Source organism: Pongo abelii, chromosome 6 (genome assembly GCF_028885655.2).
Source record: "Pongo abelii isolate AG06213 chromosome 6, NHGRI_mPonAbe1-v2.0_pri, whole genome shotgun sequence".
In the NCBI taxonomy this organism is placed as follows: Eukaryota; Metazoa; Chordata; class Mammalia; order Primates; family Hominidae; genus Pongo; species Pongo abelii.
Window position 1 is genome coordinate 17,173,706 of NC_071991.2, and position 24,881 is coordinate 17,198,586.

At 43.2% G+C, this 24,881-nt stretch overlaps 1 non-coding gene across 1 annotated transcript; it reads left to right on the forward strand.

Moving 5' to 3' along the window:
* Positions 1-23,847: 23,847 nt before the first annotated feature.
* On the forward strand, positions 23,848-23,954 carry LOC112134427 (U6 spliceosomal RNA). The gene has a single exon (XR_002915860.1). It is a non-coding gene; the product is annotated as a U6 spliceosomal RNA (small nuclear RNA).
* Positions 23,955-24,881: the final 927 nt, after the last annotated feature.

Sequence of the window (24,881 nt, forward strand, 5' to 3'; positions counted from 1 at the left end):
CAGGGATTAGAGACCAGCCTGGGCAACAGAGCAAGACCCTGTCTCTACAAAAAATTCTAAAACATAGCCAGACGTGGTGGTGTATGCCCGTAGTCCCAACAACTTGGAAGGCTGAGGCAGGAGAATCGCTTGAGCCCAGGAGTTAGAGACCAGCCTGGGCAACAGAGCAAGACCCTGTCTCTACAAAAAAATCTAAAAATTAGCCAGGTGGGGTGCTGCATGCCTGTAGTCCCAGCAACTCAGAAGACTGAGGTGGGAGGATCACTTGAGTCCAGGAGTTTGAGACTGCAGTGAGCTATGACTGTGCCACTGAACTCCAGCCTGGGTCTGGCTCCAGACAGAGCAAGACCCCATTCTGCAACCCTGCCACCCCACAAAAAGTATCTGGCCGTAGCTCCTCAGATTCTCTTTTATAGACAGTAAGAGCCAAAAGTTTGGAAAAAACCTTAGAGAAGTCATCTAGTCCAACTATCTATTCAAGGCAGTGTCCACTATGGCCATGCCTCTCAAAATTCATGAGAAACGTGTTCAAAATACATATGCCTGAATCTTTCCCAAAAACATTCTGATTCAGTAGATCTAAGGCTGGGCCCAAGAATCTTCATTATTAACAAGCTCCCAGATGATCCTGATGCTGGAAATCTGCAGAATTCACTTGGGGAAATGCTATATCCTAAGTTTCCGTGTGACACCAACACTTCAAAACCTCTAGGGCTGTGATTTTCATGTCCAAGCAGGCAGTCAGCACTCAGGCAGATTTTATTATTAAAAAGGAGGCCAAGGGGCTGAGCATGGTGGCTCATGCCTGTAGTTCCTGCACCTTGGGAGGCTGAGGAAGGCAGATCGTTTGAGCCAAGGACTTCAAGACCAGCCTGGGTAACATGGCGAAACCCTATCCCTACAAGAAATACAAAAATTAGATGGGCAAGGTAGTGCGTACCCATAGTCCCAGCTACTCAGGAGGCTTACGTGGGTGGATTGCTTGAACTCAGGAGGCGGAGGTTGCAATGAACAGAGATAGCACCACTGCACCCCAGCCTGGGCAACAGAACAAGACCCTGTCTCAAAAAAAAAAAAATGAGGCCAAGGCAGGAGGATTGCTTGAGCCCAGGAGTCTGAGACCAGCCTGGGCAACATAGCCAGGCCCTATATCTACAAAACATAAAAAATTAGCAGGTTGTACCTGTGGTCTCAGCTACTCAGGAGGCTAAGGCAGGAAGATCACTTGAGCCCAGGAGTTTGAGGCTGCAGTGAGTTATGATCCCACCACTGCACTCTGGCCTGGGCAACAGAGTGAGATCCTGTCTCAAAATAAATAAATAATTTTAAAGGACTTGCTTGTTCATGAGCCCATTGGTGCCAGCTCTGCATTCCAGAGCTGCCTGCAGCTATTCTTCCTCCTAGAACGACCCTCCAGAGATTAGAAGACCCCTGTTGGCCCTTCCCCCTGAGATTTCCCTTTTCCTTTCAGTTTCTTTCAATGGTTCCTTTTCCTGATTTAGGATCAAGTTCAAATGCATGGAGCTGTGAGACCCACCATGACCTGACTCACACCTGTCTCTCTCCAGCCCCATAGTTCCTCATTGCTTGCTTCACACGTGAGATTTCCACAAAACCCAAGAGCAGTTGTCCATACACATTGCAGCCGTAGGTTTCCATGCCTCAGCTCGTGGTTTGCCAGTTTTTTTTTTAATTATTTTATTTTATTTTTTCAATGTGAAATATGTTTCCCTGACTCCTCTTTTCTTCTCCACCTTCTTTTTGAGGTGGTAGGACTTCAAGAGTCACTCAGTCCGGGTAGCCTCTAAGAAATCTTCATCACACCACAGATGAAACCCCATGCAATTTCTGTGTGCTTCGTCTCACCCCAGCCTTCCTCTAGTATGGCATCAATCGCCATGTTATTCATCATTATCTGTATTCTAGCTGAGCATGGTGGCACTTACCTGTAGTCCCAGCTACTCGAGAGACCTAAGCAGGAGGATCACTTGAGTCCAGGAGTTTGAGACCAGCCTAGACAACATAGCAAGACCTTGTCCCTACAAAAAAAAAAAAAAAAAGTAAAAAATTAGCCCGGCATGGTGACATGCTCCTGTAATCCTAGCTACTCCGGAGGTCTAGGTGGGAGGATCACTTGAGTCCAGGAGTTTGAGACCAGCCTAGGCAACATAGCAAGACCCTGTCTCTAACAAAAGATAAAAAATTAGAGCGTGTGGTGGCATGCACTTGTAGTCCTAATTACTCTGGAGGCCTAGATGGGAGGATCACTTGAGTCCAGGAGTTTGAGACCAACCTAGGCAACGTAGCAAGACCCTGTCTCTACCAAAAGATAAAAAATTTGAGCACATGGTTGTGCATGTACTTGTTGTCCCAGCTACTCCGGAAGCCCAGGCAGTAGGATTGCTTGAGCCTCAAAGTTGAGGCTGCAGTGAGCTATGATCACGCCACTATACTCAAGCCTGGGTGACAAAGCAAGTCTCAAAAAAAAAAAATTATAAAATAATATTTAAAAATAATATAAAAATATAATATTATAAAAAACTATAAAATTTATAAAACATTATAAATAAATGTAATAGCCATATAAACAGATATAGGGCAGAGTATGGGAAAAGAGTGCAGAGCTCTGAAACCCTCTCTGGGCACACCTCCCTCCCAGCATCTCAACGTGTCCTCCAACTCAAAAGCTCACTGAGTCCCATCCTTTACAGTTTTATGGAGGTTCCATTATGTAGGAACGACTGATTAAGTCACTTGCCATTAGTGATTGAATCTCCAGACCCTCACCTCTCCCTGGAGGTCAGGGGGTGGGGCTGAAACTTCCAGCTCTCTAACCCCATCGTTGGTTCCTCTGGCAACCAGCCCCCATCCTCCAGGAGTTACCTCATCAGCATAAACTCAAGTGTGGATGAAAGGAGCTTATTATGAATAACAAAAGATGCTCCTGAGTCAAATGGGAGTTTTGTTTTAAGTTCTTTGAGAAATCACCAAACTGCTTTCCACAACAGCTGAATGAATTTACACTCCCACCAGCAGTGTATAAGCATTCCCTTGTCTAGGCAACCTCGCCAGCATCTTTTATATTTTGACTTTTTAATAACATCCGCCTTCACTGGTGTGAGATGGTGTCTCACTGTGGTTTTGATTTGCATTTCTCTAATGATTCATGATGTTGAGCATTTTTCCATGTTTGTTGGCCACATGTATGTCTTCTTTCAGTAAGTGTCTATTCATGGACTTTGCCCACTTTTTAATGGGGTTGTTTGTTTTTTCTTGTTAATATGTTTAGGTTTCTTATAGATTATGGGTATTAGTCCTTGATCGGATGCATAGTTTGCAAATATTTCCTCCTATTCTGTAGGTTGCCTGTTTACTCCGTTGATAGTTTCTTTTGCTGTGCAGAAGCGCTTTAGTTTAATTAGGTTACATTTGTCGTTTTTTGTTTTGGCTGCAATTGCTTTTGGTGAAAAACTGACTGTGCTTATGACCTGAGTGACAAAATAATCTGTACACCAAACCCCCATGACACGCAATTTACCTATATAACAAGCCTGCACTTCAGGTCAGTTGCAGAGAGCCACTCACTTATGGTCACACCACAAAGGTGTAAACCAAAAATAAAATTCCTAGGCCCCAACCAACTGAGCGAACCCCTTTCTTGAACAAGGGGATCTGAAAAAAAAAAAAAAAAAACCTAAAAAACTAGTTCAGGCCATGACAGAAAGAGGGACACATGTCCCAATATACCCTTTCCCTTTGGAGTTTAGGCACAACTAACCAGCATTAACATTAAAATAGAGATCATAAGACCACAAAACAGACATTTTGTAGCAATAATGTCAGAGGCGTTTGGACCCGAGTGACCAGAGTGACTCCATCTTGAACAGGGGCTGGGTAAAATAAGGCTGAGACCTGCTAGACTGCATTCCCAGGAGGTGAGGAATTCTTAGTCACAGGATGAGACAGGAGGTTGGCATAAGATACAGGTTACAAAGCCCTTGCTGATAAAACAGGATGCAGTAAAGAAGCCGGCCAAGACCCACCAAGATGGTGACGAAGGTGACCTCTGGTTGTCCTCACTGCTCATTACACTCTAATTATAATGCATTAGCATGCTGAGAGACACTCCCACCAGCGCCATGACAGTTTACAAATGCCACGGCAACACCTGGAAGTTACCCTGTATGGTGTAAAGCAGGCAGAAACCCTCAGTTCCAGGAAAATCGCTCACTCCTTTCCTGGAAAACTCTTGAATAATCCACTTCTTGTTTAGCATATAATCAAGACATAACTATAAGTAACCTTCGTCTAGCAGCCCACACCACTACTGTGCCTATGGAACAGCTATTCTTTACTCCTTTACTTTCCTAATAAACTTGCTCTCACTCTACTCTATGGACTCACCCCAAATTCTTTCTTGTGCAAAATCCAGGGGCCCTCTCTTGGGGTCTGGATCAGAACCCCTTTCCAGCAACAGTAATATACCAATTTCCAACCTGATTCTGGTATAGCATCACATGACAGATAGCAGGCTCTAAAGGAAATCACAGTATTTTACCCCAAAATATATGTCTTTGTCATATTTTGAAATGACCCTGCAAAACCGTCTCATATGGGAGAAATTTGCGTTCTGTAGAGAATCTCCTTCCCTTTCCAGGCCTTTTCCTGACCCAGGAGAGAATTAACTAAGAGTCTGACACCTTTTAAGATCCTAAAAGAGGCATTTACCATCCATTCTCTCTGAAGCCTGTTACCTAGAGGCTTCGTCTACGTAAAACCCAACTTCCCTATCTTAACTCAAGCATTTATTTCTGCTGACTTCAACTCTTTAGGCAAAGCTAACTTCTTCAACCAATTTTCAATCAGAAAATCTTTAAATTTACCTAATGACATGTAAGCTCCAGCTTCAAGATGGCCTGTGTTTCAGGGCTGAACCAACGTATACTTTCTAAGAAGATGTTACCCGAAAGGGGTCCCAATCCAGACCCCAAGAGAAGGTTCTTAGACCTTGCACAGGAAAGAATTCAGGGCAAGTCCATAGAGTAAAATGAAAGCAAGTTTTTTAAGAAAGTAAAGGAATAAAAGAATGGCTACTCCGTAAGCAGAGCAGTGGCATGGGCCGCCCTACTGAGTATACTTACACTTACTTCTTAATTATATGCTAAACAAGGGGTAGATTATTCATGAGTTTTCCAGGAAAGGGGTGGGCAATTCCTGGAACTGAGGGTTCTTCCCCTTTTTAGACATTATAGGGTAACTTCCAGGTGTTACCACAGCATTTGTAAACTGTCTTGGTGCTGGTGTGTGTGTCTCTTAGCATGCTAATGCATTCCAATTAACATACAATGAGCAGTGAGGATGACCAGAGGACACTTTTCTGGCCATTTTAGTTTTGGTCGGCTTCTCTTTTTTTTTGTTTTTTGAGATGGAGTTTCACTCTTGTTGCCCAGGGTGGAGTGCCATGGCGTCATTGCGGCTCACCACAACCTCCACCTCCTGGGTTCAAGCAATTCACCTGCCTCAGCCTCCTGAGTAGCTGGGATTACAAGCATGTACCACTATGCCCAGCAAATTTTGCGTTTTTAGTAGAGACGGGGTTTCTCCATGTTGATCAGGCTGGTCTCAAACCCCCGACCTCAAGTGGTCCGCCCGCCTCGGCCTCCCAAAGTGTTGGGATTGCAGGCGTGAGCCACCACACCCATTGGCCAGCTTCTTTACTGTTTTATCAGCAACGTCTTCGTGACCTGTATCTTGTGCCAACCTCCTATCTTCTCCTGTGACTAAGAATTCCTAACTTCCTGGGAATGCAGCCCAGTAGGTCTCAGCCTTATTTTACCCAGCCCCTATTCAAGATGAAGTCGCTCTGGTTTAAACACCTCTGACATATTTTGACAAATTGGTTTATGTCTTTATCTGTAACTTCCGTCTCTCTAAAATGCATAAAACCAAGCTGTAACCCCACCACCTGGGGCACATGTTCTCAAGACCTCCTGAGGCTGTGTCGTGGGCCATGGTCACCCTTATTTGGCTCAGAATAAACCTCTTCAAATGTTTGACAGAGTTTGACTTTTGTTGTCTACAGCAGTAATCCACATCTAAGTCACATCCTGATCCTGAATGTGGTGGGAATAGAAAGGCTGGGATGTTTTTGCTGGTCTTGGACACTCCAGGGGCCGATACTGATCCAAGTTCCTGCTTCATTGGCTGAAGATTTGTGGGTTCTGCTCCAGTTCCCCATCTTTCTCAGTTCAGTCCTGTTTCCTTCCTGCTTCCTTTCCCCATAAACATCCTGCACCCCAACGTTTGTCTCAAATCTGCTTCCAGAAAGCCCAGCCTGTGATACCACAGTCTCTTGACTACAAACCCACTGTTTACCTCCATAAGAATGACAGATACATATTTTTTTAAGCTTGAAAAACAAACCCTCAACACATCTATGCCTGAGGCAAAGCAGGGCAGAAGATCACACGGTTTCTGTTATGCCAAAATCTCTCCTAGGTAAATGCTGCGTGCAGGCATCTAAGCCCCTGGAGGTGCTTCAATTTATATTTCATGTGCAAACACTCTAAGGAGGGCTGCATGTGGAAGCCAGATCAAAACATTTATCCTCACTGTGTCTTGGAAAAAACTTATTAGCAGGCTGTATACAGATATTGAAGAGCAGCAGAAAAATGGAGGGAAAGAAAAAGAACAACAACCAAAAAAAAAAAATCTGTTGCTACCAGTTAAATAGAAAAGGCTGGTAGCAACAGATTTTTGGAGAGCCAGGGCTGCAGGTGGCTACTGTAATATATTGTTATGCATCTCCACCAGAGCCCTTGTAGAGCAACCGCAGACCATGTCTGACATTGCCTTCGCTGACCTTTTCAATATTGCCCCAGCGCGGTGGAGCTGGTGTTTCTAGAGGAATTCAAATCGAATGTACTCAGGCAGAAAGGATTTGGTTGTGGGCAAACCCTATCAGTCTCTTCACGTTTTGCCTTGTCATTCTCATGTAAATTGCAATTCTTTATTAGCATGGCCAGTCTTCTACCCAGGTGCAAGATGCTCCCGTCTAAATGTTGGCGAGGCCACATCTGCCCTCTCAGAGCAGCAGGGCTCCTCTAGCTATGACACCAATTCAGATCATTTCCCTGGGGCATGCGGAAGCAGGGAGACTGCCAGGGCCCCACTTGAAAGTACAAGCAGAATGTGAAGTTCAAAAAGAAAGGGGAGCTGGGCATGGTGGTGCAGGCCTGAAGTCCCAGCTACCTGGAAGTCTGAGGTAGGAGGATTGCTGGAGCCCAGGAGGATGAGGCTGCAGTGAGCTGTGATTGAGCCACTGCACTCCAGCCTGAGTGACAAAGGGAGACCCCCATCTCTAAAAAAGGAGAAGAAAGAATGGGGAGACCAAACCTTGTCATTCAGTCAACTCTTTAATTTTTTTTTGTTTTTACTTATTTATTCATCATTTTAGAGACAGGCTCTCCCTCTGTTGTCCAGGCTGGACTGCAGCAATGCAATCATAGCTCACTGCAGCCTCAAACTCCTGGGCTCTTGCAATCCTCCTGCCTCAGCCTCCTGAGCAGCTGGGACTACAGGCATGTGCCACCATGCTCAGTTAATTTTTTTAATTTTTTGTAGAGACGGGGGTCTCACTATATTGCCCAGGCTGGCCTTGAACTCCTGTGCTCAAGTGATTCTTCCACCTTGGCCTCCCAAAGTGCTGGGCCTCCCAAAGCCACTGTTCTTGCCCTTCTTTTTATAAATTTCCCCAAGTACACCATCCTCTTCATGTCTCACCACCACACAGTCATTGGCAGAGGAGATTCCGGGGAGAGCTGCCTTAGGAGACAGAGTCAGTCTCAGAGAGGCTTAGAGTGCAAGTTGGTAACACTGTGGATTATATAATCTTTCACTGCTTTCTCTGCTGCTAAAAGCATGACCAGGTTGGTAGCAATCATTTAAGGCCCCATGACTGCACGTGGCAGTGCTCCAAGACCCCATAAGGACAGGCTCAGAGATCAGGATCTCCTGCCAAAGTGTTTCTCTTATTCCTGTTCATTGCTTACCTTCCTTGCATACAGCCACAGTTCTCAAAGTGTCATCTGCATAGCAGAAGCATCGGTAGCACCTGGGAGCTTGTCAGAAATGCAAATCCCCAGGTGCCATCCTAGACTTACGGAGTCAGACAGTCTGGGGTGGGGCCTAGCAAACCGAGTTTTGGCAAGCTTTTCAGATGATTCTGATCCACGCCAAAGTGTAAGAGCTCCTGCTCTGATAGAAGCCTTTGTCTATCTCTCTAGCATAATCTGCATCTAGCTCAGGGACTTTTAATCACTTGAGGGGAGGGGACTGTATTAGTCCATTTTCACACTGCTATAAAGATACTACCTGCGACCGGGTAATTTCTAATGAAAGGAGATTTAATTGACTCACAGTTCCGCATGGCTGAGGAGGCCTCAGGAAACTTAAAATCATGGTGGAAGGCAAAGGGGAAAGCACGACACGTCTTACATGGCTACAGGAGCAAGAGGGGGGCAAGGGAACTGTCAAACACTTTTAAACCATTAGCTCTCATGAGAACTCACACACTATCACGAGAAAGGCATAGGGGAAATCCGTCCACATGATCCAGTTACGTCCCACCAGGTCCCTCCCTCAACACATAGGGATTACAATTTGAGATGACACAGAGCCAGACCACGTCAGGGACAGTAGGTTTATCTCACCACGGTTGCCTCCTTAGAGGCATATCTAAGGAGGAAAACCTTGTGTGCCTGGCAAAGCAGTCAACAATTTAATGTTCCAGAAACATGGAGACAATGAATTAGAAGAGAATGGACTGACTTCTCCAGTGGCTGGAGGTAAATAATGTAGGGAAAACTAGAACCACCCCTTCCCTGGCATTTTTGGGGGCAGGTGAACCTCCTGGAGATATAGCTATACAAGGGAATCTAAGAACTGTGATGTTAGGCCAAACTTGGTGGCTCATACGTATAATCCCAGCACTTTGGGAGGCTGTGGCAGGAAGATCTCTTGAGGCCAGGAGTTCGAGGCCAGCCTGAAGAACAAAGGGAGATCCTATCTCTACTAAAAATTAGTGAGGCATAGTGATGTACACCTGTAGTACCAGCTACTTGGGAAGCTGAAGCAGGAGGATTGCTTGAGCCCAGGAGTTCGAGGCTACAGCGAGCTGTGATCGCACCATTGCACTCCAGCCTGGAGGACAGAGTGAGACTCCCCACTTGAAATAAAAAAGGAAGAAGAACTGTGATGTTGAGAACCCAGATCTGATTTCACGTGGCACTTTCTCGGCTGGGCTATCGGTCCACATACGCAGGAAACTGGTCATTAGCGAGAGATAGAGAGCAGCACCTAGGCACTTGCAGGCTTAGAACAGGAGCGATCAGGCTGTACCTCTGCACTGGGGGAGGACTTAATCCCAGCAAGTGGCAGAAATACTTGGCAGGAGAACCGAGGCAGCAGCCCAGTATGGGGACAGGATACAGAGGAAGATGGTTCTCGACCCAGATAGCAGGTTGATGGCAGCACAGTCATCTCCAGCTGGCTAAGGCCTGACTTACGCATCCTGTCCCAGTTAAGGTTGGCTCAGGAGCTGGAGGGCCTCATTCTGATAGGAAAAGGATCAAAACAGTCTTGTGAGGAAAGACTGGAAAGACAAGGGCAGATGGATCCAATCCAAACTTACAGGTTTGAGAGTTTAAATAAATTCAAGGACTTTTCTCCCCACAAGCGAGGGATCTGAGGAGTCCATTGAAGCAAATACAACAGACACTCTGTGCTGAAAAAGAAAGAGCTTATAAAGAAGGCGGAAAAGGCTTCCATCACATCAAAAAGCTCTGAGAAAACAATATTTTGTCAAGTTAAGTGTAAAATAATCAAAAACATGTGGATAATGTCTCTAAAAATATACACAGCTCTGAAAATCAAGATGGAGAAGAAGCTGATAAAATCTGTTTTGGTTTTGGCAGAATTCAACATGTTTGGGAGCAAGGTGCACCTCTTCAGGAAACAGGTTTTTCCTATTATTTTTCTTTCTCCCCACTCATAATCCTTGGGATTCAAGGAGTTTTAGAGGGAAAAGACCTTCAAAATCATCTCCTGGGCTCCCTCATTTAACACATGCTGAGGCTTCAGAAGGTTCAGTTATGTATAGAATTTCATAAATAAACAATGGTAAACCTTAGAGCACTGGAAAACCAGATCAGAGATTATTTTACTAAACAGAATTTCCTCTGTTATCTTTGTCTTCAAGTGACATATCCAGGAGCCATTCAAGACCTAGTGATTCACATACTCCATGGATCTTCTTTCCTACACTCAGGCCATACCTAGACATTGGGTGTATTCATCCTTTTTCACACTGCTATAAAGAAATACCTGAGACTTGGTAATTTATAAAGGAAAGATATTTAATTGACTCACAGTTCCCTATGGCTGGGGATGCCTCAGGGAACTTACCATCATGGTGGAAGGGGAAGCAGGCACATCTTACATGGCAGCTCGCAAGAGACAGCATGTGAAGGAGGAACTGTCAAACACTTATAAAACCATCAGATCTTATGAGAATGAACTCACTATCCTGAGAACAGCAAGCAGGAAACCTCCCCCATCATCCAATCACCTCCCATCAGGTCCCTCCCTCAATACATGGGGATTATGGGGATTACAAGTCAAGATAAGATTTGGTGGGGACACAGCCAAACCGTATCATTGGATAAAGACAAATTTGATAGATACATCCTGGTCTTGGGCCTTGCCAAACTTGGGAGCTAAACCAGGAGCTAAACCAGGGGAGCTAAACCCCACGTCTGCAGGGTTTGTGCCTTCTCACTTATCTTAGTTTGTAATCTGAAAAACAAAGTGTATTAGTCCTTTCTTACATTGTTACCCAAGACTGGGTAATTTATGAAGAAAAGAGGTTTCATTGACTCACAGTTCCACAGGCTATACAGGATGCATGGCTGGGAAGACTCAGGAAACATACAATCATGGTGGAGGGGAAGCAAGCACATCTTACATGGCAGGAGCAGGAGGAAGAGAGAGCAGGGGGATGTGCTACACACTTTTAAACAACCAGATCTCGTAAGAGCTCACTCACTATCACGAGAACGGCAAGAGAATTACTGGAAGAGATTACCGAGAATGTAGCACAAAGAGATGAGGAAAGGAAATTTGGTCTAATATACACCTAATCAAAGTTCCAATAGAAGAAAGTGTACAGAACACAGAAGAGAAGTAATCGCTGAGAATTTTTAAAAAACAGTGGAAGATGTAAATCGTCAGATTTAGATACCACAACACATCTAAAGCAGGAGCCGTAAAAAGACCATTGTATTAGTCCATTCTCATATTGCTATGAAGAACTACCTGAGACTGGGTAATTTATGAAGAAAATAGGTTTAATTGGCTCGTTGCTCTGCAGGCTGTATAGGAAGCATGGCTGGGAGGCCTCAGGAAACTTACAATCATGGCAGAAGACAAAGGGGAAGTAAGCACATCTTCACATGTCAGATCAGGAGAGAGAGCAAAGGGGAAAGTGCTACATACTTTTAAACAACTAGATCTTGTGAGAACTCACTATTATGAAAACAGCAAGAGGGAAATCTGCCCCGGTGATCCAATCACCTCCCACCAGGCCCCTCCTCCAACACTGAGGATTACAGTTCAACATAAGATTTGGATAAGGACAGAGCCAAACCATATCACAAAGTCGAGGTGTGGGAGTGAGAATCATTAAAAAGTGACTGAGAAGCCCAGCCATGAGATGCCAAGGTCCATCATTCATTGAGAGGCATTAGAGACATGTACATAATTACATAATGATAAAAGGGTCAATTTTCCAAGAAGACATAACACTCCTCAACACACACATGCCAAACAACAGAGCCTCAAAATATATCAATCAAAACTGATAGAGCTGAACAGAGAAACAGACCAATCCACAACTGGAGACTTCAACACTCTATTCTCAGCCATTGACGGAACTACTAAACAGAAAACCAGTATGAATATAGAATAATTGAGTAACATGATCAACCAACAAGATCTAGTTGAAATATATACAACACCCTACCCAACATCAGCAGAATCTGCATTTTTTAATCAAGGGCCCATGTAACATTTACCAAGATTTGTGTTTAATGTGTGTGGTTACATTTAAGTCTATCATCTCCCATTTGTTTTCTACTTGTCCCTCTGTTCTTTGTGTCATTTATCATCTGTTATCTTCTTTATTTGCTTATAAGCTATAACTCTGTGCTCTCTATTTTGATGGTTTTTTCCATTTTTTCAATTTTTTTCAATTTCTCACAATTTACTTTCAAACAACATATCATTTCACATGTAAGAAACATAATGATATACTTTCATTTATCTCTTTTTTGTGCTAATCATTTTGTGCTAATGATGCCATATATTTTACTTATACCTATGTTATAGACCCCAAAATATAGTATTATTTTAGTTTAAATAGTTGATTATCTTTTAAGGAGATTTAAATAGTAAGAAAATTTCTTACATGATATGATAGTTACCAGTCCTAATGCTCTCCATTTCTTATGAAGATCCATATTTCAATCTGGTGTGATTTTCCTTCTGCCTGAAGGACTTCCTTTAATATTTCTTAGAGTGTGAATGTGCTGGTGATTAATGGCTTCAGCTTTTGTATCCCTGAAAGAACCTTTATTTCATCTTAGTTTGGAAAGATTTTCATTTGGTATAAAATTGTAGGTGAACAAGTTTTTCTTTCAGTACTTAAAAAATGTTCCTCCATTATCTTCTCTCGCATTGTTTCAGATGAGAAATCTGATGTCATTCTTACTTTTATTTCTTGATACATAACATATACTTTTGCTCCAGCTGCTTTTAAGATACTTTATCAACAGTTTGAATAATTTGATTATACTGCATCAATGGTGTAGGGCTTTTTAATGTTTCTTGTGCTTAAGGTTCATTAAGCTTCTGAGGTCTGTGGGAATATAATTTTCATCAAATTTGAAATTTATTTGGTCATTATTTATCATAATTTTATCCCCTCCCTCTCTCTCCCCTAGGAGCTCCAGTCATGTGTACATTAGGCTGCTTGAAGTTGTCTCATAGTTCACTGATATGCCGATCACTTTTTTCTTGAATTTTCTTTTTATGATTCATTTTGGTAAAAGGCAAAAATTTATACAATCTGAAGAGAAACCAGAGTCCGTGTGATTCATTTTGGATCGTTTCTATTGTTGCGTCTTCAAGTTTATGAGTCATTTTTTCTACCGTGTCTAATTTTTGTTAATCCCATATGCTTTTTATCTCAGACGTTATAGTTTTTACCTCTACAACTCTGATTTAGAATTGTTTATGTGTTCAATGACTATGCTTAACCTTTTGAATACATGGAATATATTCATAAAATATATTTGGATGTCCTTGTCTGCTCTCTTCATCATAGACTATATTGTCGTATTTCTTTGTATACCTGCTAATCTTATACTGGTGGACTATGTAAATTTTACCCTGTTGGATGTTGGAGTGTTTGAATTCCTGTGACATTTTTGAAATAACTATATTATTAGGATTTTCATAACAATTTTGAGTTCTTGGATGCAGTTAAATTATTTGGAAATAGTTTGATCTTTTGGGGTCATGCTATTATGATTTGTTAGGCAGATCTGAAGGCCTGTCTAATCCAGAGCAAATTATCTCCAAATACTGAGGCAAGACCTTCTTGAGTATTCTACCCAATGTCCCATGAATTATAAGTTTTTCCAGTTTGGCTGGTGGAAACAGGTGTTTTTTCCTGATGCTATGTGAGCTCTGGGAACTGTTTTCTAATCCTTTTAGTTCCCTGGCATCCATGCAATCACCAGCATTTTGCTGGGTACTTGAGGGGGCATCTCTGCAAATCTTCAGAGTTCTCTCTCCTTGCAGCTCTCTCCTCTCCGGTACTCTGCCTTATGAACTCCAGTCACTGTGGTCTCCCTGGACTCTCAGCTCCCTCTTTTCAACTAAGGGAGTCTGTTGGGCTCTTTCTGGGTTCTGTCTCCCTGTGCCACAGCCTAGAAACTCAAGACAGTAAGCTGAGACTATAGTAGGACTCACCTCATTTTTTTCTTGTCTCTCCACTGTTCTTTTTCTTTTTTTAAATTGTTTTAAGGCCAGATGTAGTGGCTCACGTCTGTAATCCCAGCACTTTGGGAGGTCAAGTTGGGTGGATAGCTTGAGCCCAGGAGTTCAAGACCAGCCTGGGCAACATGGCACAACCCCATCTTTACAAAAAAAAAAATAATAATAATACAAAAATTAGCCTGGTGGTGTGTACCTGTAGTCCCAGCTCCTTGAGAGGCTGAGGTGGGAGGATCACTTGAGCCCAGGAGGTTGAGGCTGCAGTGAGCTGTGATCATACCACTGCACTCCAGCCTGGGTGGCAGAGCAAGACCCCATCTCAAAACAAAAAAGATTGTTTTATATATTTTGTCAGAGTATTTTTATCGTTTCTGGCAGGATGGAAAATCCCCTTCTCTGTCACTTCATCTCGGGTGAAAACAAAAGTCCTATAGGAGCTTAATCTGGGGCCAGAGCCCAGCCACAGGATCTCAGCAGAGGCCAAAACTAAGGATTCATCATACAGCATCCAGCAGGAATGTTGTCTCTCTGGATCCCCTGGTCAGCAATCTCATTCGTCATTTTTAATCCCAGTGCTGGTCTGAAACGCACAACAATACCTTCTCTTTGTGCTCATGCTGTCTAAATATGGGAAAAGAAAGAGAAGTTCAAAGTGAGTTTTATTTAATACAGAGTTTGTTGAATTTTTTAAATTGAAAACAGCTCATTGACCCAATTTTTTTAAATTGCAATTTAAATTTAATTTATTTTGGCTGGGCACAGTGGCTCACGCCTGTAATCCCAGCAGTTTGGGATGCCAAGGCAGGCAGATCACTTGAGGTCAGGAGTTTTGAGACCAGCCTGGCCAACATGGTGAAACCCCGTCTCCACCAAAAACACAAAATTAGTCAGATATGGTGGCACGTACCTGTAACTCCAGGTACTCAAGAGGCAGAGGCAGGGGAATTGCTTGAACTCCGGAGGCGGAGGTTGCAGTGAGCCAAGATCGCGCCACTGCACTCCCAGCCTGGGTGACGGAGCAAGACCCTGTCTCAAAAATAAATAAATACATACATACATATATTTAATTTGTTTTAACTATCATATAATAGAATCATAACATCATGGCTTTCAAAACAACTTTTAAAATAATGGTATTAAAAATCACTGCAACTATGTAGCTCTTATAATTTACAAAGCAATTTCATATGCGTTATCTTTTTAAATTGTTTCCAACCTCTTTAGTACAGATACCTATACTAAGGCTCTTAATGGTTATTTGACCCCATATTTGTCAGCTACAGCTAAGACTCAAATTCAGATTATTATTTAACTCTGATGTATAATGTCTAAGTAATTACAGACTTTTAACTTTAAAAAGTTGATGTCATGGGGGAAAAAGTTGGAGTCTGTTCTGAATTAAGGGAGTCCGGACAGACAAAAATAACAAAAGTCAAAGCATCGCTCTTGATTCGATCCTGGTTCAAAAAACAAACCAAAACTACAGAAGACATTTAGGGAGAAGATTTGAATATGGATTGGATTGGATCTTATCAGAGAATTGTCCTAAGTGTCACAAGTGTGATCATGACAGTGTCATTTGTAGGGGAATGTTTTTATTCCTAGGACATATGCAGGAACAAAATTGGGTTGGGGGTAAAATATCATGATCTTTACAACTTACAAGTGGTTTAGGATCAACTATATGTATATTCATACACATATGTAAGTAAAGCAAATATGATAAAATGCTATCAATTGTTGAGTCTAAGCAGTGGGTGTACAGGAATTTAATGTATGATTCATTCAATCTTTCTGTATGTTGGAAAGTTTTAACAACAGAAAAGATGGGGGGTGCTGGGTGCGGTGCATGCCTGTAATCCCAGCACTTTGGGAGGTTGAGATGGGCAGATCACTTGAGGTCAGGAGTTCAAGACCACCCTGGCCAACATGGTAAAACACTGGCTCTACTAAAAATATAAAACGTAGCCAGGAGTGGCGGTTGGCATCTGTGATCCCAGCTACACGAAAGGCTGAGGCAGAAGGATTGCTTGAACCTGGGAGGCTGAGGTTGCAGTGAGCTGAGAGTGTACCACTGCACTCCAGCCTGAGTGACAGAGCGAAACTCCATCTCAAAAAAAAAAAAAAAGAAGAAGAAGAAGAAGAAGAAGATGGGGAAGGGAGTAACCATATTAGCCTCTAAAAAAAAAGCAACAAAAAGAGTCTGCAGATAGACAAGGTATGACTGTAACCCTATCCTTGCAGAAAATAAAGAATCACAGGACTGTGAATTTTCCTTCTTGACATTGGCCATGCATATAATCTTTGAGACAGATAAGTAAAATGTGAAATGCATTTACTTGAAACCAAAAATCTATTTGGATTAAAGTAGTGTTGAAGTGAGTAAGCTACAATTTATGCAAATATATCAGAATGCTTTAGGCCTTCCTTGTTATACTCAGATACTTTTTATCATCATAGAAACCTACTTCCCAATAGCCAGAAAAAGAAATTTTTAAGTAACAATCTTAACATGACATCAGGTGTTGAGATGTATAGTCAGCTCTCATTATTCCCAGTAGTTTATGGTCTACAAAGTTTCTGCAAATGCTGAATTAGTAAATACTGAATCATTGCTTCTACGGGAAATATGTACATATATAGATATATATCACACATCCCAGCACTTTGGGAGGCCGAGGCAGGCAGATCACCTGAGGTCAGAAGTTCAAGACCAGCCTGGACAACATGGCAAAACCCTGTCTCTACTAAAAAATACAAAAAAATACAAAAATTAGCTGGGCGTCGTGGCGGGCGCCTATAATCCCAGCTACTCAGGAGGCTGAGGCAGGTAGAATTGCTTGAATCCAGAAGGCAGAAGTTGCAGTGAGCCAAGATCATGCCACTGCACTCCAGCGTAGGAGACACAGAGAGACTCTGTCTCAGAAAAATTATATATATGTAATCTTAAATCCTACAAACAATGAATCCTGGTGGATTCTCTTTTCTTTATTTTTACAAAGGAGAAAATGAAGTTTAGAAGTGTTCAATGACATGCCTGAGGCTACCTTCTCCCAAGTGTTAGATTTGGAATTCAAACCTAGTCCACCTGGCCCCAGAACCAGAGCTTCTCTCCCTACACTTCGCTGTTCCACCTGCATCTTCTGGATATCTCTGTGTGGGGCTAAAACAAGAAGAAAGAGCATTGCCTTGTTGCACCTCAGCTGGGAAATTGTGCCTCACGTGCCTCAGATTTTTTTTTTTTTTTTTGAGATGGAGTCTCGCTCTATTGCCCAGGCTGGAGTGCAGTGGTGCTATCTCAGCTCACTGCAACCTCCGCCTCCTGGGTTCAAGTGATTCTCCTGCCTCAACCTCCTGAGTAGCTGGGGTTACAGGCACACACCACCACGCTGGTTAATTTTTGTATTTTTAGAAGAGACGAGGTTTCACCATATTGGCCAGTTGGCCAGGCTGGTCTTGAACTTGTGACCTCGTGATCCGCCCACCTTGGCCTCTTAAAGTGCTGGAATTACAGGAGTGAGCCACCACACCCAGCTGGTGCCTCAGGTTTTTAAACGCTTCACACACATCCGCGAATGACCATGAAAGCGCAGGAAGTATTGGTTTAGGGGACTACAAATGAATTTTAGCATGTTGGTAAATTTGTGAGTACAGAATCTGCACATAATGAGAGTTGACTGTAATTTTATGATCTTTTTTCTTTTCTCACTTTACCACCCAGGCTGGAGTGCAGTGGCATGATCTTGACTCACTGCAGCCTTGACCTCCCAGATTCAAGCAATCCTCCCTCCTCAGCCTCCCAAGTAGCACGCCACCATGCCTGGCTAATTTTTGTATTTTTTTAAGAAACAAGGTTTCGCCACGTTGCCCAGGCTACAATCTTGAACTTTTCTATTAAATTGTAGTGGATGGTATCCATGTGAAAGTAATTTTATTTATTTTAATTTTTAATTTTTAATTTTTAATTTTTTTTTGAGACAGGGTCTCACTCTGTCACCCATGCTGGAGTGCAATGGTGCAATTGTAGCTCATTGTGGCCCCAACCTCCTGGGCTCAAGAGATCCTCTCTCCACAACCCCCCCAGTGGCTAGGACTACAGGTACATACCACCAGGCCCAACTAACGCTAGTTTTTCTTTTTTGTGGAGATGGAGTCTCACTATGTCGTCTAGGCTGCTCTTGGCCTAGACCTGGCCAAGTGATCCTCCCACCTCAGCCTCCCAAAGCACTGGAATTACAGACATGAGTCGCCAGGCCCATCCTAAATGTATTTTTGTATGCTCAACAGTGCTCACCCCAAAAAGGTGCTCAGTATATCTTTGATAAACAATTGAGCAACTGAATGTAAAGTTAATACCCCATACCCAATAATAGGTGGTGGTTTATGGATAAGACAATTTGGAACTAAGATAAAGAAGACCAGGCAAAGATTACCTCTAATTCTTTCTCAGCTTTCACCATCAAAACCGAAAATGAATAAGCCCTTTAGAAAAATGTTGGCCAAGTGTGGTGGCTCACGCCTATAATCCCAGCACTTTGGGAGGCTGAGGTGGGTGGATCACCTGAGGTCAGGAGTTCAAGATCAGCCTGGCCAACATGGCAAAACCCCGTCTCTACTAAAAATACAAAAAAATTAGCTGGGGGTGGTGGTGGTGCACACCTGTAATCCCAGCTACTCAGGAGGCTGAGGCAGGTGAATTTCTTGAATCTGGGAAGCGGAGGTTGCAGTGAGCCAAGATCAGCCATTGCACTCCAGTCTGGGTGACAGAGTGAGACTCTGTCTCAAAAAAAAAAAAAAGAAAAGAAAAAGAAAAATGTTAAAGCTCATGATATTGCCTCCAGACCTATGGGACAGGCTGAGCAAGAGTGCACATAGAACAGTTTCGAAGCAGTTTCTAAATGACAAAATAGGTTACATACCTATGAAAATGGTAAATCATTGTTTAAAGATCAAGACAGATTTTCTCAGGTTATGAATGGTGCTAGTTTCCAGTCTACAAAGGCATGCGTTAACTCAAAATATCTAAGACAGATCTCAGTCAATTTAGAAAGTTTATTTTGCCTAGGTTAAGGACACATCTGTGACACAGCCTCAGGAGGTCCTGATGGCATGTCCCTAAGGTGGTCGGGGGCACAGCTTGTTTTTGAACATTTTAGGGAGACATGAGACATCAATCAATATATGTATGATGTACATTGGTTTGGTCCAGAGAGGCAGGACAACTCCAAGTGGGGAGGGGGCTTCCAGGTCATGGGTAGATAAAAGACAAACGGTTGCATTCTTTTGAGTTTCTGATTAGTCTTTCCAAAGAAAACAATCAGATATGCATTTATCTCGGTGAGAAGAGGGGTTACTTTGAAAAGAATGGGAGGCAGGTTTGTCCTAAGCAGATCCCAGCTTGACTTTTCCCCTTAGCTTAATGATATTGGGGTCCCAGGATTTATTTTCCTTTCAAACAAGTATTACACAGACTGTAGCTTGTTACCGCGGTATATTAACCATCAGGAAATGTGTTAACTACAAGCTTTAGTGCTAGAATGTCCGTCCACAAATCACATGATCAGTGAACGATTCTGTCACTCCTTTCAAAGCCCATCACTGCACATCTGTTATTCAGTTCACACACAAACAGCAAAGTGTGTAGGTGTGTTGCCTCCCTATCTAATCCCAGTGTTCAATCCATGTGACATTTTATAAAAATGGATAAGTGGAAGAGGGAGTTGGCCAGCAAAGATCAAAGTGTAGCAAAGAAACAAAAGGTGATAATACTGGGAATGAAATTTGATGGTAAAATAAATGGAGTTATAAAAGTAGTAGCTGACCATGGAAATGTTGGTGCTGCAGCTGATACCTTAGACACCCAATCAGAGAATTAGTAAAGGCGAGCTTATCAACATAAATGAAGAAAGATTTATAAAAAGAATGAAGACGTCCCAGAGGAAGTGGTGCCAGTGGTAAACAACTTCGCATTAAAGGAACTCTCAGAGATATTTCCCAAAATTGAAAGCACAAAGAATAGAACCTTGAAAGCTGATTCAGCCTTACACAGCAGTATGACAGTTCACCAAAATGTTCACTCCGTGTCATAAGTTGTAAAAATGGAAGAAGGCAATCACTGTTGAAACTACTCTTGAGACATATTTCACAAAGAAATCAAGATTTTAGTTCCCCATATTTCATTCATTTAAAATTTCAGTGTACTAAATAAATATTCATTTTTATTTTTAAATTCTTCTGTACATTTATAATTGACAGTAAGAAAGTTTTTAAAGTTCTGACTTTTAAAGTTCATGAAACAATCATAATTTTTCCCATTGATTTTTTTTTTTTTTTTTTTTATGGAGACTTGCTGTGTCCTCCAGGCTGGAGTGCAGTGGCAAAGTCTCAGCTCACTGCAACCTCCATTTCCCAGGTTGAAGTGATTCTCCTGGTTCAGCTTCCCAAGTAGCTGGGACTCCAGGTGCATGCCACCACACCCAGCTAATTTTTTTGTATTTTTAGTAGAGATGGGGTCTCGCCATGTTTGCCAGACTGGTCTCAAACTCCTGGCTTCAAGTCCTCCTCCTGCCTCGGCCTCTCAAAGTGCTGGGATTACAGGCATGAGCCACCGCACCAACCAATAGCCTTTAAAGGAGCATTTGGTTATACAAAAGAAAACCTAGATGAAAGAGGCAGGAACAGGGAGCATAAATTTCTCTTCACTGGTTAAATGCATTTTCCTTAGTTAAGGCATTCTGGCATAAGATTTATTTATTTATTTTTAAGAGACAGGGTCTTGCTCAGTGACTCAGGCTGGAGTACAGTGGTACAATCATAGCTCACTGTGACCTCCAACTCCTGGGCTCAAGTGATCTTCCTGCCTCAGCCTCCCGAGTAGCTGGGACTCCAGGCATGTGCCACCACACTGAGCTAATTTTTATTTATTTATTTATTTATTTATTTGTAGAGATGGGGGTCTCACTACATTGCTCAGGCTGGTCTCAAACCCCTGGCCCCAAGTTATCCTCCTGACTTGGCCTCCCAAAGCACTGAGATTACAAACGTGAGCCACCACATCTGTCCAAAATAATATATATTTAGTGCTAAGACATTTGAAGATTTCACTTGGCAGGCTCAAAGAGTTTTTTACACGTTGTTGAGGCAGCTACAGATAGTATTAGCAGGTGTTGGCTGTAAGGAGAATGAAGCTTTCACAAAAGAACATTTAGCTGAAACCAAGGAGAACTATAGCTTTTAAGGGAATTTCTGGGGTGATGGTTGGCCATTAAATTTTAGGAACGGCAATTTCTGCTGTTTATTTTGAAGTCATTTCCTGCCCTGTGCTATCATTTTCCTCTGTCCCCAAACCCAAAGTTCTCTGGTGAAGTCACTTGTGGGTTGGTGGTGCTATGGAGTTGCAGGAGAGGCACCTCCGTTAACATTTGGTGTGAAATCGTAAGAAAGATACAGCATTTGCAGACAGCCAGCGATGTGTTGGGGGCTTGGCAGTCAGAACCATCTAGCATGCACTGTGGAGGTTGGGGGAATATCAGATTCACTGCAAAGAAGCAGGATAGAGGCTTCATTTATATGATTTGGTTAATACAGGAAGGTGTGACCTCAGAAGGCTAGAGAAATGAGACACTCGAGTTGCCAGCTGTGCTCTCTGCAGAACGTCTCCTAATTGGGATTGTTGCTGGCAGCCTGGGCCCCTTTTCAATGGTCTGAACGTCTACGCACCTGCCCTGCTTCTTACCAGATTCACACCAGCTTTGCAGCTTAGATATTCCACCTGCCACCCGCCAGGGCCAACTGCCTCTTTCCTGCCTACTCAGGGAAATCAGCCCAGATCCCCTGCGGCAGCTACCACATGGGAAGACTGTCCTCAGTTTTTGGCTCAGGCGAGTACACACTAATCTGTATCTCCATCCCCAATCCACAGGATCCCCAAGGAGTTTAATCCACTGCACCCAACCTGTGCATCCCAGGAAGAAGGCGACATCTCTGAAAATCGCATGCCTTGTTCCTTATTTCCCAGTCTCTTAAAAAGCCCCTGATCCCCTGAATTCAACTAAATCTCTCTCCATCAGAAGATGTGTTCCCTGTGGCCTGTAATCCCAGCACTTTGGGAGGCCAAGAGGGGTGGATCACCTGAGGTCAGGAGTTCGAGACCAGCCTGGCCAACATGGAGAAACCCCATCTCTATTAAAAATACAAAAAAAAAAAAAAATTAGCTGGGCATGGTGGTTCATGCCTGTAATCCCAGCTACTCAGGAGGCTGAGGCAGGAGAATCACTTGAACCTAGGAGGCAGAGGTTGCAGTGAGCCAAGAGCTCACCATTGCACTCCAGCCTGGGCCACAGAGTAAGAGTCTGTCTCAAAAAAAAAAAAAAAAAAAAAAAGATGTGTTCCCAATAGAATAAGCAAATTATCTTGAAAAAGAAGCCACAACATAGAGCACAGCAGTTTGAAAAGAGACGTTCATTCATTCATTCACTGAAGAACGGTTGCTAAGCTGCCACTATGCATTAAGTGTGAAGACATGATATTGATTTAAAAAAAGATACACAAAATATAGTCGCTGCTGCTCTTTTGAAGTGATGTCCAGAGGAGGTTAGTCCAATTATCTTGCAGCTGATGTATGTACAAACTGCTGTCAGTGTCATGAAGGGAAGGAACTCACTTCTTTGAGAGTTTCTTTTTTTTCCCCCTTTTTTTAGACAGGGTCTCCCTCTGTCACCCAGGCTGGAGTGAAGTAGCAAGGTCATAGCTCATTGCAGCCTCAAACTCCTGGGCTCAAATGATCCTCCTCCCTTGGCCTTTGAGACAGAGTCTTGTTCTGTCACCAGGCTGGAATGCAGTGGTGCTATCTCAGCTCACTGTAACCTCCACCTCCCGTGTTCAAGTGAATCCCCTGCCTCAGCCTCCCAAGTAGCTGGGATTACAGGTACGCACCACCACGCGTGGCTAACTTTTGTATTTTAGTAGAGACGGGGTTTCACCATGTTGGCCAAGATTGTCTTGCTCTCCTGACCTTGTTATCCACCTGCCTTGACCTCCCTAAGTGCTGGGATTACAGGCGTGAGCCACCGTGCCTGGCCTAGTATTTAAATTTTTTGTGAAGATGGGGTGTAATTATGTTGCCCAGGCTGGTCTCAAACTCCTGATCTCAAGCAATCCTCCTGCCTCGGCCTCCCAAAATGCTGGGATTAAGGCATGAGCTATCACACCTGGCCTCTGGAAGTTTTTAAGAGAAGAGTCTGGCCTGGCCTGGGCAGCCATGAACCACTTCCCTGATGGGATATAGTGTGGGGGAGATCTGGGGATCAGTAAGAGGAATCTAGGCCAAGAGGCAGAGATGGGAGAACAACATGCCACGGGAAGGCAGGCAGGTACATATGAATCGAGGGAATAGAGAAAATGGTGGGAGCCATAGGACTCCAGGATGTGGAAAGCATGCAGTATGAGAGGCAAGACCATGCACAGCCCCTACAGAGGCCACATACACGAGAAGAAACCTAACACAGCCTTGCTCTGTAACCGAACCAGGGTTCAGCTTCTGACCACTTGAAAGCCTTATATAAGAGACAAGAATTTGTGGGAAGAAAAGCTGGTTTAGTTGGAGAGCAAGCAAAGCAAGAAGACGGTGGACTATCATCCCAAAGTACCATCTTAAGTCACAACCAGTTTTAGGCTCTTTTTATGTTAAGAGCAGGGGGAAGGGGGGTGGCTAGGATCAAGATGTAACTGACAGTGCTTGCTTCGGCAGCACATATACTAAAATTGGAACAGTACAGAGAAAAATAGCAAGGCCCCTGGGCAAAGCTGACATGCAAGTTCCTGAAGCATTCCACATTTTAAAAAATAATTTAAATTTTAAAAAGAGGTAACCGACCACCGCAGACATCTGGGCACTAGTGAGGGTCCAAGGAGGTTGGAAACTTCTCCGTCCTTGGTCAGGTCACAATGCTCATATAAATTTTACAACAAAACAGCTAGTTGTTTACATACTTCTCCCTTAATCCCAGAGTTAGTTTTTAAAACTACATGATTGCTGTGTGTGCGTTATTATCCCAGTGTTCTAAAATTATCCTAGGCTATGTGCAGGAATGAGTACAGGTCCCTTAAACAAAAATGGAGTTAGTTATGTTTGTTCTTTTACTGTTTCTCTGCTATAGTTCAAAGATGGCTTCCTAATGAAATGAAGCTCCCGGGACTCACATCCTCATGCAATCGCCAGTCCTTAAATCTCAACAGGCCTGTGACTCTGCATGGCTTCTGAAGCTGTCATAAGAAGTCTTGGCCGGGCACGGTGGTTCATGCCTGTAATCCCAGCACTTTGGGAGGCCGAGATGGGCAGATCACGAGGTCAGGAAATCGAGACCATCCTGGCTAACATGGTGAAACCCCGTCTCTACTAAAAATACAAAAAATTAGCTGGGCGTGGTGGCTGGTGCCTGTAGTCCCAGCTACTCAGGAGGCTGAGGCAGGAGAATGGCGTGAATCCGAAAGGCAGAGTTGTAGTGAGCTGAGATCGCACCACTGCACTCCAGCCTGGGAGACAGAGTAAGACTCCGTCTCAAAAAAAAAAAAAAAAAAAGTCTTGTGGCTTCCACTGGGAGATCTTGGAAAGTTTGCACTGTAAGTGCTTTGCAGTTGGCTACCCCAGGTTAACATGAAAAGAGAGTGTTGCCCAGCTAATGCACATAGCTCTGCTACCCCCACTGAGACACCAGACATATCAGAGAAGAGCTGAACCTTCAGATGACCCCAACTGTAATCAATAT